The sequence below is a fragment of the Sardina pilchardus genome, chromosome 23 (genome assembly GCF_963854185.1).
Source record: "Sardina pilchardus chromosome 23, fSarPil1.1, whole genome shotgun sequence".
Taxonomy (NCBI): domain Eukaryota; kingdom Metazoa; phylum Chordata; class Actinopteri; order Clupeiformes; family Clupeidae; genus Sardina; species Sardina pilchardus.
In genome coordinates, this window is record NC_085016.1 from 12,113,261 (window position 1) to 12,127,219 (window position 13,959).

Genomic DNA, 13,959 nt, shown 5'->3' on the forward strand with positions numbered 1-13,959 from the left:
CTCATTTCACTCTTTGATATTGGCAGAGCTACTTTTGATAAAAACACGTTTGCATATCATTTCACACATGGTTAATTAATTTCCTCAGCCACAAGCCAGCCGATTCGACTGTGGCTTCCAAGACACTGAGCTTGAGCTTGTAATTAAATATAAACTTTGAAAAAAAGGTCTTCAAGGGGATCATGGACTCACACCAAGGTCTGCAATGCTGGGGAGGGATTCAGGTATAAAATACATTAACCATCAGATCTTGGTATAAGAACAGAATCCACCATAGGAAAAATATTTAAATGTATATTTGAGTGGCTTATATTTATGAGCATGAAATATGAAATCTGTCAGAACTACATAGTCATGGGGGTTTCATCTGCTGAGCTGTTTGAGGTGAAATACTGCAGGACTGACCCATCCAAGGGAGATTTGGTCAAACAAGGGAGAACATGCTTAAAAAGAGTGAAGTCAGCAGCACGCACAGTATAATGAATTGAGCTGGGCCGCTCCCTGCCTCTCCCTTCCCCTTCAAGCAGGACCTACTATAGATATACAGTATACAGTATATGAGAGAGAGAGAGAAAGAGAGAGAGATAGAGAGAGAGAGAGAGAGTATAGTATTGTGCCACTGTAAATAGGCCTAAGGCATGCTATAACCCACAATCAAAGCTAGCAAAGAAGCCTGTATGGTCAAGTTAGGTCAAGAGCACCTGTAAAACACAGCCAGTGAAAGACTCTAATGGTATTTTACCAGTGACTAACAGCAAATACATAATTTCGTCCAAGTTATTGTAAGGGGCTTTGTATCACAATTGCAAAAGTGTGGCAAAGGGTTACAGATACAAAGTTCGGCCAGGAGTTACAGTGAAGAGATGAAGGAAGTGAAGCAATGAAAGGCGACTCATGGCTATCCTGAAGGCACCATCTGAGGTGTGACCGGCTTTACCTGCGATTTCGTCAGCAGTCAATCAAAGATTTCCCAATCAATTTCTTCTGGGAAATATCTGTAAAATAAAATGATTGCATACTAGGCCTTCTTGCATGAGTAGGCTACATAATACTGTATATTTTGAGGTAAAATAGCATAATGCCCCTCAAAAGATACTGTACTGTATGTGTGTAACATACTGTTATTGATACTGAAATTAACATAGGGTCTGTATGAGTCTTCCATCAATTGTGTCCTGAAATCAACATTTTTTTTTATTTGATTTTTTAATATTTTTTGGGCTATTTTATGCCTGCTTGATAACCCCAGTGAAATGCTGCCGTATGCTGTTCCATTAGTGATGTGTTTTGCCCGAGAAAGGTTGATTTGTTAGTGATTTTGTTTTTGACTGCAAATAGGCCTGGTTGTTGATTGGCCACTGTGAGCAATCCCTTACCTACAGCACTGGGAATTTAACATCTCTCCTGTATATATTTTTAAAAATACACTATGTTTGCAGCTTTTTTGCTTTTTACTTCTGTTTTGTTGATTCATATTTTGAATCCAACTCTTGCCATTGATGAGTGACTGTACTAACTGTGATGCCTTCTTTTCAACCAAGCCATCAATGGAAGGCTCTGTGAAAAAGAAATCAACACACAAAGCACATCAATCAAACAAAAAAAAAACACAGCCCATGCCATGACGAAAAAACAAGAGACCAAAAGAGTGTGGCTTTTATTACAAGTCGATATCTCAACGCAATCCACCTTTAAATCTTTTATCAACTCAATAGTAGCTCTCTCTCACGCCTCTCTCTCTTTCTATTGCTGTAGACAGTCCGGTCATAAACCCGCGCAGATATATTTTCTGTCTCTCCATCGTCTCCACTCGGACTCTGTTCACCTCCGGTGGTCCCGCTGGGAGACTCGATTCTGTTTAGAGCTCTCTATCTCCCTGTCTTTACCTCCAGAGAAAACAGATGCCTCTCCCTCTCTCTTCGCTCTTCTCTCTCTCTCTCTCTCTCTCTCTCCCTCCCTCCCTCCCTCCCTCCCTCTTCGCCCCCTCTGTGTGTGTGTGTGTGTTTGTGTGTCTCTGAGCTGGTGCAGTCATGTTTACTGCATCGTTAACTCTTTGCCTTCATGCACCCCGGCCCTCGTGGAGCTGAGGGGGGTTGCAGTAGGGGGCGAGGCAAGGATGATGACTGCCTGTTTAACCAGCAGACGACTGGTTAAAAAGGTCACATTTTATCATGCCGTCTGGCAATTGAGCTTTTGCCCCTCATACGTTCCATTGGCCACAAACTGGACATCCTTATGATGCCTTTGTGAGTAATCCGTGTCAAATTTTTTTTTGCAGTTTGGCCTTAAATGACTTTTTTTTTTTTCCTCAGAGAGGCTGGGGCCAATAAAACGCCAGCAGTTACTAAAAGCGCTGGCACTGGATGACATAGTCAGGAAATGGCTCCCGTTGCAAAGTGTTGTGATCCAGATTATTGAATTGTCGGGTGCCAGGCCCCCCACTCGTCTCGTCTGACAAAAGGGGGAGCAGACAACCGGCAATTTAGTCGTGCTTCGATTGTCACTCTTTCCCATGTTTACAGATCTTTCAAATGTATTGTACAAACAGACTTTTAGGCAGCAATTTGGATCGTCTTCTCTGCGACTGGTATAGATTGTTTTACTTTGTTTCGTGGCCCTCATTATTTAAATGACACCGGCGGTATCCCTCTCTTTCTCTCTCTTCCTCACACACAGACACACACACACACACACACACACATGCACAACTCAAGGATATTTAGTCAGTGCTGTGATAATCATTATGAGTTCAAGGAACTTAAATGCTATCCACTGGTATGTGTTCTGCCAGCATTTGTATTACTATAATCATAACATGAAGCTGAACTTCATGAGGAGCAGCCAGAAATGTTGATCAAAATAGTCAAATAGCCAGACAGCAGACTCTATAATCTTGCCCTTGTGTTGTTTATCCTTAAGTTAGTGGAGGTGGTCTGGTGACCAGTTCCAGCCAAAACAATCCATCTGCCTGGCTATTTTTATCCTGGCCCACATGCGATATTAAAACTTGGGAATGATTCAATTCAATTTGCCAACAAGATGCATGTATGTAACAATATAAATTGGATTGCTGGTCCAGAATTGGTAGCAAACAAGAGAGGTGGGCGAGGGGGAGAGGGAGGGGGAGGGGGTGGTAAGGAATGGATTGAGAGTTGCAGGAAATGGAGTGAAAAATGATTGAATGTGAGGCAGCAAAAAATATAGCAGGAGAGAGAGAGACAGAGAGAGAGAGAGGGGGCATGGAAGGAGAGAAGCAAGAAGAGAGAGCTAAAGATGTGGAGTAAGAGATTTGGTAGAGGTAGAAGTGGAGAAAGAGAAGGGTAGAGAGCAATAGAGAGGGAGAGAGAGAGAGAGAGAGAGAGAGAGAGAGAGAGAGAGAGAGAGAGAGAGGGATGATTTGACAGCTGCATAAATTAATCAGTGGCAGGACACTGGATGGAGCGGTACTGTCATAAAAGGAAGCTCTTGGCCAGACACTTCTCAGAACACAACAACCACTCCACCCCACCCCTCCCCAAAGAAGTCCCCATCCTCAGAAGTCCCTTTGACTGTGCAGCTCATCAAGTTCAGGCTGTGTGATGGTTAAATGATAAATAACTCTCTCTCTCTCTCTCTCTCTCTCTCTCTCTGTCTCTCTCTCTGTCTGTCTTTGCTGTTCCCTTTTGAAATGTAGTTGTTGAAGAACTTCATGTTCTTCAACTTCATGTTCCCCTCACTCATGTCTTTTTGAAAGAGGCAATAACTCAGTGACTGAACAAAGCCTTCAGTCCTTATGAACACTCCAACTGCTGAAGTCAGAAGTTGTGTAACACACTGATATTGCATGTCGAAACGAGCATAGGGCCTGTATTACTCCATATGACTCTATATTCCATATACAGTTCTGAAGTTAACATATTTTATTATTATATTTGATACTACATATGCAGCTTTTCGCGCAAATTGCTAACGTGCATTGATAATAGGCTAATTTTCATTCATTGTTGATACGGAGGCTCGGGCTGTTACGGGACATTACGAACACGCCACTAAACAGCACAAATGAGTGTGCCGCGAGGACAGGGAAAGCGCTGTGATTGGTCGCATGCATAAGATGGCTTTCGTTGCTGATGTCTGTGTTGCACAAAGCTACAACAACACAATCATTGTGTTTCCTTAATGGCCAAGTTTAGTTTATACATAAAAAATCATGTCGGCGTAAAATAGGCTATAGGCCTAACAACTGTTATGGAAAGGCCTGATTTGCACGCACTATTAAAGTGCTATGAGTAGACTATTTTCTGGTTTAGGCTATCTAATGACAAGCAGTTGAACTTCTGAATAAAAATACTTTTGGTGCAGAGAAATTCATGTAGGCCTATAAAATGTGATCCATTATAATCTGGACAACCTAATGCGCGCACACACACACACACACACACACACACACACACACACACACACACTGCACAGGGAATAGAGTATAGTTACTTCACAGAAATTGTTCAAAGTGTGGGACAGCCTCATAAAGCCTGTGAGTTGAACAAGAAGATGTCCTGATGTGACCCTGGTGTGAACCCAGGGGGGAATAATCTGAGTTAGGTAGGGCTTTCACTCAGAGTGGTCAAGCAAGGGGCAGGAGACCAGACAGGGCTCTGATGAGAGAAACCATGAAATAAGGACTAGAGCAGAGAAGTGAAAAAAGACTGAACAGGTATAGAAAATGATTCTCTGAGAGAGAGAGAGAGAGAGAGAGAGAGAGAGAGAGAGAGAGAGAGAGGAGAGAGAGAGAGAGAGAGAGAGAGCGCTCCTCACCTTTCTATTGAGAGGACTCTCATCCAAATGTTCCCAGAAGGCATTACTTATCAACACCAGGAGTCGGCCAAACTACGTCACTCCCTTAAATCCAATTAGAGGCTCTTTGTTGATGACCATAAACTAAAGGAACAATCACTGTTAGAGATTTAAAAATAGATAGATAGATGAATAAATAAATAAATGATATCAAGTTTGTGGTGGCCATCCCTATATGGCAGATGGTTAAAATTAAGCTTGCAGCACACTGTCAGACATTAAGGAATTTATGCTTAGTATAATATATTCCCTTTCAAGCTTAATATCATTATCCCTGGTTGTAATAGGCCTAGTGATATATTCCAGCTTTCCTTTCCCTGGCACCGCCGTGTTCATGAGAGGCAACGGTAGGCTGGCACATCTGAATTTATCTGAGCCTATGAGAAACACAATTAGGCCTTGCTCCCCTCATAATAAAGCACGCTTAAGTGGGTTTTAGAATTCATTTATTTACGTTAACTCCATTGTGCTGTGACAGTAATAGATGCCTTTCATTAATGAATGCGGGATCTCATCGAAGCCCCTTTTTCCTCTTGTTCTGTAACTTAAAATGGAATGATAAATGAAAACTTTCGGCAGATTGTATTGACCGATTTGGAGAAAACAGAGAAGAGGAAAGGAAGGGGGGGCAGAGCAGAGAGAGATAGACAGAGAGAGAGAGAGAGAGAGAGAGAGAGATTGCTGAAACCACTCTTTGCTTTTTCCATCATCCCGCCAGCTTTTACGTTCCGTCCAAATGAAGAAAATCAAGATGCTTTCCCATTGATTTTTGTTTTTGTTTTTTTTTCTTGTTCCTCCCATTTTTAATAACATAAAAAATGTATTGCTCCCCGTGGTCTACATGGAATGAATTGTGTTCGTGCGGCGCAGTGATTTGTAAAACCATTATTGTGGGGGGAGGGAGGGATGGGGGAGGTTGGAGGGGGTGCGGATGGGTGGGAGGGAGGAAGGGAAAAGAGAGTTTGGCAGAGGGATGGAAAGATGGAGGGATAGAGGGGTTGCGGAGGGGAGGAAGAGTGGGAGTTTGCGATGTCACAAATTGCCTGTTGTTTTGGCCAGGCCGCACTGACAGCTGCCGCGTCTGTCCATGACTGCCAATGGGTCAGCGTCGCGTGGTCGCCTCTGGTGGTACTTCCGCACAGACCGCTTTGAATTAGGGCATAATTGGGAATCATGAATCATTAATTCCGGCCAGACACTCCAAAAAAGTCCTCTTCTGACTATATGTGACACAGTGGCCTCTTTGTGTGTCGCCTGCCTCCCACCCTCGTGCAGTTCTGAACATGACATGCCGGCAACACCCACCTGTAACATGTGACTGAACATGCCATTATCTGATTCAGGAGACACATGCCGTATTGATCCAGCATTGATTATGTGCATCATGAATCACTAGGTTGTCATTTCCAAGTATGTCATTTCACAGCGTAGGACATAAAGCATCATCTACATGCAAGGAATACAGTAAGTGGTCCTCTGATAAGATGGCGTTTGCCTCCCTGGTCAGATATGTGGGTGAAGCTTTTGAATTTTAATATTTTCAGTCTTACAGTACCTTCACAATGATATTTTGAACAATGTACACCATTAGTATTATTAGCATGTGTCTCTCCTCTACACATCCGTCTTATCAACAGATCAATCTATACGGATTCTGCTAATTACAGAAATTAGTATAACTCAAATGTTGAATAGAAACATTACAGTATTTACCTGTTTGTGTTTGAATTATTTCCCTTGCACACATAACATGACTCGTATGCTACTAGTTGTTTTGAAAGTGATATAGTCATATTTTTATGTTGATGTTCAAAGGCTCCTATACATACAGTATACATATACAAATGCACAATGTGATGATAAAAAGTTGAACAGCGGTGACCTACGTATTACACCAAATATGAGTATATTTCAGAAGTCTGTAAAAGTTGTGTGTTTGCTCCTTGAATGATCCAGCTTTCAATAGCTATGATTTTCTCTGCACAACGCAAAGCACTGCAGGTACAAACAGTAAATAACACCAGATTCATGGAGTAATTTATTTGTCTTTTCCTCAAAGGGCCGGCCTAAAAATCCATTTTTCATAGTGTTTTCAATTTGCGAGTGCTTCTCTTTGAAAGTGTTTCTTTAGGTGTTGTTGTCATTCGCAGCAATAAAGAAAGTGGCCACTGCAGGAGTCAGAGAAATGGGCGAAGGGGAAAAAAAAAGATGAAGATTCTTCTCTCTGCTTAGCCTGTGGCTCTGGCGAATCAAATACTCCCTCATTCAGCCTTGGACCACAGACTTTCATTCTGTTTCCTGTTTTTTTTATTTTTTTTGCTCTCCAGATTCAACAACACGTCTTCTTTCTGCACTTTCATTTCCATTTTCCATTTAAGCAGAAAATGTACAACACCTCAACCCTGCCCACCCCCGAAAAAAGCACACATTTGGCACGAGATGAAACAAAGGTCCTCTACTCACTATGGACACGATGCCAAATGGGGGTTCAAGTTGAGTGTAAGCAAATATTGACATAAATTAGTGGTGACTCATTTGTGCTCAAGGCCAGATTTGCTTAAGCCTTCATAATGTGCAAACAGCAGCAGTTTTTTTTTCTCCCCTTTGCAAATGGAGATTATAGAATTTCACATCTAAATGGTGTGTTTAGAGGGCCATCTCCTGCTCGAGAGCTGGTTACTGTGGATCACAGCTGTTTCTCAACATCACATGACCCTTGGACAACAGATAACACAAAAGAACAGAATGATCTAGCTGTGGGTGCCGCAGAGTGTCTGCTCTATTCAGGTTTGTGCCGCTCTGCTTTCTTGATTGCTTGGCAATTGCTAGCCTAGCGGCATGTGTGGGTGCCGGTGTCGGGTGGCCTCTGTTTGAATTTGCACCTGACGCTGAGTTTATATCCCACTTTGTGTTTGCCAGACTTCAGCTACATGGCGACTGTCACGATTATGAGAGTTTTGTCACTGTTACTTCTTCCTCACTTCTTTTATACTTCGTCCGATTATAGTCTGTATTTATCTAGTATTTTTTTTTTGCAATAATCATACAATTGTAATTAAATTAATTAAATTACCCTTCATGTTCATGTTCATTTAACTTGTTCAGGGTTAAAATCTTTTCTGGTGTATAGTCCACACCAGTTTGCAGGAAGAAATAGTGTTGTTTTATAAAAGAAAATGTGTGTTTGTAACACTGACTTGTGCTAGTCTCTTTTACTTGGAAAGTGTATTTCTAACACTTCATTTGTTGTTGTTGAATTTATTGTTGCTTTATTTATGACATGCCAGACTGTGTTTCTGACACTAAATAATGTTATTCCCTTCATTTTAGTGGGCACACCTCAGTGTGAGAGTCATATAAGGAAACTTCATGCTAGATATCAATGCTTCACCCACCTCTGGGGTCCACCTAGCTGGCCACCTCTCTGAATTCAGCCTGAGGCATTTCCAGTGTGTGAACTGTACATAATCTAGAGTAGCCTACTACACTTGGATAATCAAATTGTGTTTTTCTAGGTTGGAGGTTTTTTTTTCTTTACCCTTCACATAAACCCACAAATAAACCTGTATCTTAGTTTAGAAACTTTGTGTCACTGATGTATAATTTAGCCTACACAACATACACAACATGTGTTAGCTCGGCTTAGTCGGTAGTCATGGCCACCGGCTGTTGCCCAACAACACCCTGCTTGTTTACAGGTTGCCTAGGAAGCATATTTACAATCTAATTTGTGCTCCATCCTGCCATATTTCTTTCCGCTACATACTTTGTCTTTAATAACCATCACCGCCATGTAGATAATGAAAAGCCCATCAAGTCCCTTCCTGGACACACACACACACACACACACACACACACTAACAATGACACACACACACACACACACACACACACACACACACACACACACACACACACACACACACACACACACACACACACACACACACAATGACACACACTCTCACACACATAAAAATATAAAAACACAAATATACATGAGGGCAACATATAATGATCTAACATTTAAAAGTGACAGAACTAATATAGTCCTGTATGCCAAAAAAAAGCATGACAATGTCCTGCAAAAATCAATGTTGATATGTTGATTTCCTGACACAGAATTCTTTATTTTCTTGGCCATGTCGCTCTCATATTTCAGCCCCACTGGCTGTTTGTTCACATCTCAGTTGACTGTCTCGGGGGCTGTACACAGTGGAATGCAATTAGGGATTGAACAGGACTAGATAGCTGCATCCATCTGTATGGTTGCATTGTACAGTACATCATCTTTATCCTCTAGAAGATTAGAAGGAATGGAAACAGTGAGCCTATCCTAGAGCAGATTAAGAAAATTTCCATTTCCCATACAGTACATTATTTAAAGGTGACCTTGAATCTGTCTGACTCAAAACAATATACAGTATGAAGCAGATGTGCTTCGTATAGAAACCATAATGTCAAGGTTTCATCAAATTCATTCAGCTGTTCAAACCACTCAAACCCTCTTTGGTGCCAAAATCAAGTGGACAAGTATTTGGAATAGAGACCATTGGAGACAAGCTACTGTAAGTGTGTTTTCCTGTTGTGTCGTTTGACCATAAGCCCTATGGACGTATGCATAAGGAAACACAAATCCCACCAAAGCACTGTACTGTAAGCAGTTGAGTGGAGAGATATAAATATGCAAGCTAGCGTATGACTGCAGAATCGCCTATGACATGTCAGCAGTGGCCTAACTGAATATATCACCAGAGTACCCTTACTGGGATTTGTGCATAATGAGAAAATTTGAAATGTCACCCATATGTCCGGACTGAGGGATGTGATTTTCACAGTGTAATATTACTGTGTATTTCCCCTTTTCTTCAGGGTGACTTGTTGCCTTTTGATTATCAGAAAGAGGAAATTGCAATAAATACGGAGTCACAGACAGGCAGTGATTCTGTGGCAGATGTATGAGTAATTTATTTTCTTTGCATATGAAATGTGCTGCTCCTAGTCAAATATCGGTGACTTCTCCATTTTCTGGAGGTGAATCTGTTTGCACCAACCTAATCTTCGAATATAATGACAAAAGAGTCATCCAGGGACTTCAGACATCTTGTTTCCATCAATTTAGCCAAAAGCTAAATGTATCATTCGCTTTGGTCCAGACTATTCAGACTATTTTGTTACTCAAACACCACAAAGAAACAATATGGTGGCCAACACACAAGTCGTTTCTATTCAACAGACCCAAGGACTTCCTGAAGGTGCCTCATTCAAACAGAGGATTGAATTATCGACGTCCATTAGAGAGGTTTCTCAAAACATTTCAAATGCAAGTGCATGGGTGACAGTGACAGACCTTTATTGTGTAACCAGCATTTTAAAAGGAGAACACTGTGACTCTTGCTGTCAAGAATGTATGCAAAATTATTTCTCTGAATGCATCCAAGGTTTTTTCGGCTTAGCATTTCATCATATTTTATTTTCTTGTTTGCGCTCACTCTAGGTCCAGGGCATGTGAATTCCGTAAGAGTTTGACAACTAAAACGGCTACCTTCAAAAACTGGCATATCAATTTGGGCTCTATTTTTTCTTTGAAAAAGCCCCTCCATCGACTGGTTGGATGCTTGGTCGGTAGGTTCTGTAGGTAGATAGGTAGACAGGTAGTCAGGTGGGTAAGGGGGAATTTCAGAAATGTGTTCATATATTGAGCACACTGCAGAATTTTAACCTGAAGACATTTAAAATGCATGCCAAATCCAAAAAGGAAAGTGAAGAGATGCAATGTTAATTATGTTATATTATATGACACTGCCACATTATAGCTGAGGATTGCCCAGATTTGTGATTCCCAGGCTCATTCTTTGACAGTTTTTCTGCCAACCGCAGACCATTTTGTTTACCCATGGTTCATCTTTGAGCCCTAATCAATAGCCATGCCTTTTACTAGAATGACGGCATTTCCATATTTGATTTCATGTACTCCTTGACAAATTCCTGCCCTGCAAAAGGTTATGATGATAGATGACAAGAGTCTGCCAATGATATGAATAAATATGCATGGAATAAATCACACATAATTATTTATTGATTCATCAAATGAAATGTCAAAATAAGAATATGTTTAATAGATCGTCAGCTGGAATACTAGCCGTTGCATTAATGCTAAACAAACCACGGCGCATTATTTTCTCATCGACCACTTACGTGTTCTTTCTTCAGGAAGTTTGGGGCTGGATCTATCCATCTCGATCCACCAGATGTTTGATGAAACCAACGCAGGTTTGTATTTAATATTTTGCATTATGCTTTTCATTTTCTAAATTATGATTCATTCAGGTAAGTGCACCCCTTCGCACTGTACCGTTTCCGAGCCAAATCATATGGTTAAAACAAGAGAGAGATGAATATCCACTAATTGCTCATCATCTTTCTTATTGTGAGGGGACCTCTGTGTTCACATCTGCAATTTGCCACTGTAATTAATTGCCCCAAGTGAACCTCGCAAGGTGGGCCTGTCTCCCCACAAGACAAATGCTCGGATGCCAAGACAGGGAGAGACCTTCAGGTGGATTGTTACCACGACAGCGCGAGCATAAAGCACGAGTGGGCGGGAACGAGAGATGAGGAGAAAGACAGAGATAGAGAAGCGGGTAGACAAACCAAGAAACAGACCAAGCGATGGGCAGACCGAGAATGTGAAGAGATTCCATGAAATTAGGAGAATGTAATAATATGTGGTTACGTGAAGCGTACATCCTGTTGTGCAGTGCTCAAGGAGAGAGACTGTAATATGGAATGGCATATCAAGGGGGAACAGATGATCAATGTGAGAGAAGGAGAGAGAGAGTGGGTGGGAGTGAAGGATGGAGAGAAACAGAGAGAGAGAGAGAGAGAGAGAGAGAAGGTTGAAGTGCAATACTTTCCTCCCCACCGTACCTGTGCAGTGGGCTGCAGCCTGGGTATTGAATACTTTTTCCTCTGCTCTTTTGGCCCTATTTGCAGTTGAACACACAGCCAAGAGCACCGAGATCCCTAATCCCACACCTCAAAATGTTGTCTTTGCTTTCTCCTCTCCTGGCTTCAGCCAAGATGGCAGCCGCTGTTTTGCTCCCATTTCCTGGAATGTGTACGAGCGGGTGTCTGTGTGTGTGTGTGTGTGTGTGTGTGTATGTGTGTGTGTCTGTTTTTTTTCCTCTCTTCTCCGAGTGCCGAAGGGCTGTTCAGAAATGCATCCTCCAAACAAATGAATGTTTTATGGGCTCCACGGCAACGTCCCACGGTGGACGAGAGAATCGCGTCGGAAAAGAAAAAAATAAATAAGCACTCAGTCGTCAGGATGGCTTATTATGGGCGCCGCTTAGCGAAGAGTTAACTGGGCTCCAAGCCCCCGCAGAGTGGGGAGTAGGAGGATTCCAGTTAGTGTGGACCAAATGGCCTAGATGAAGCCACCAGTCTGGTGGGAGCAGGCTGTGTCAGAGCATGTCAAGTATTTATGTGGCCTAGAATGACAAGACAGTAGGGGAGCTCCAACAGTGGGGGATCTTCCACAAAGAAGCCCAAATTAGCTTCCACTTTTGCACTGCATGGCTGTTGTTTTTTAGTACCAGTGTTTACATACCAGATAGACTAAGTGAGGCACAAGGTAAAGAGCCTATAACACATACAGTAACCACATCCAAAACCATAACAGGGTTCAGCATTAGAATAGCTGTCAAAATCAATTAAAATCAATCTCCGTGTGAAGCTTGCACTCGTAGTGGCATAATAGATCAATACCATATATAATGTCTTTTAATTAAAGAAATGAGTTCATAAATTAAGGTGAGACACAAGGGTAAAGTCATTACGAATGGGCCACATACAGTATCACTGTGAAACTTTCCCAGTTGTTTAATCGCATTAACACTAAGATTTTCTGAAGTTTTCAGAAGTTTTCTGTTTAAATATGCAGACGGCAAATTAGGCATTATGTGCTTAAATCTGGCTAATTACATTACATCTGAATATTGAACACAGTTTTTTGGCTTTAGGGTATCTATTTACATCACTCCAAAGATCACAAAATACAACAAGTAAGTCTGAATTATATTTTGTTGGGTGCATTAAAGTTATAAAACCCAGGATATGGATGATGTCTACACAAACTTCTCTGTAAAAAAAGAATATACGTGTTATTTAGGTGGATATATCTTGATGAAAACATGAGAATACATTATCTTGAGAAAACACCAATTTTAATATTGCATTGCAATCTACAGATTGAATTACATGAGTTGACGTAAAACAAAAACAAAAGAAAAATAAATATTTGCCATAGTCGGAAATACTGTTCTCAGGGAGAGTAACCCAAAATCTAAACGACCAGTGCATGAAAAACAGAATTTTTGTCTGTAATGTCTCCCCTGAAAGAATATGATACACAAGTTAATTACAAAGTAAATAAACACAAAATGTTCCACACATTTTCCATTCCCATACTAAAACAATAATCAGGGCCTGCCTCTCACACACCAATTCTCAGGTGTTTTTTTCCCCTGTAGGTTGAGGATGTTGTCAAATATGACTCTGCCAGATTGATTCAACCAAGCTGTGTTGACTGATGTTTTTGGATTCCAACAATTTGTCTGTCATACCATCCTGTCCACTCATGTTTTAATATTTCACACGAGGTAAGGTGCATAACCCATCTTGCGTGCGCACCATTTGTCATTAGAATGTGACTTTTGGGAGAGGAAGTGCTTAATCAAATTGTTCTGTTTTTCTCACTTTCTCTCCCACCGCAACCTCCAACCCATCCCCACCCCACCTTCACTTCTATCCCTTTCTCTATTTCTCTCTCTCTCTCTTGCTCTCTCCATCTGTGTCTAGTCCTGACTTTGCCTCATCTCTGGTGATTTGTGACCCTGTTGCTGCTATAATGGGTTGAGCGGCGACACAGGCATGTTTCGGATGTCAGTAACTTGTCACTCAAATTGTGCCATTTGAAGATCCAGGTTGGTAATGGCCCAGTCGTGATTGCTCCGCTGTCCGTATGTACCCCCTGCCACCCACAAGCATGGCTCGATAGATCAAGATTTCACCGGGACCCAGCAAGAATAGCTGCACGAGGGCATACACCTCATTCCATTACAT

The 13,959-nt window shown here is 41.6% G+C and overlaps 1 long non-coding RNA gene across 2 annotated transcripts in view; it reads left to right on the forward strand.

The window, feature by feature from the left end:
* Positions 1-7,453: 7,453 nt before the first annotated feature.
* Positions 7,454-13,959, forward strand: part of LOC134071366 (uncharacterized) — a 6,858-nt gene continuing 352 nt past the window's right edge. Inside the window, exons 1-6 of one of the 2 annotated variants that reach the window (XR_009937058.1) lie at positions 7,454-7,620; positions 10,331-10,458; positions 11,047-11,106; positions 12,858-12,899; positions 13,368-13,496; positions 13,696-13,959. The exon at positions 13,696-13,959 is cut by the window's right edge and continues 352 nt beyond it. This is a non-coding gene — a long non-coding RNA (uncharacterized LOC134071366). The remainder of the gene's footprint in view (positions 7,621-10,330; positions 10,459-11,046; positions 11,107-12,857; positions 12,900-13,367; positions 13,497-13,695) is intronic. The other variant, XR_009937057.1, reaches the window with a different exon arrangement.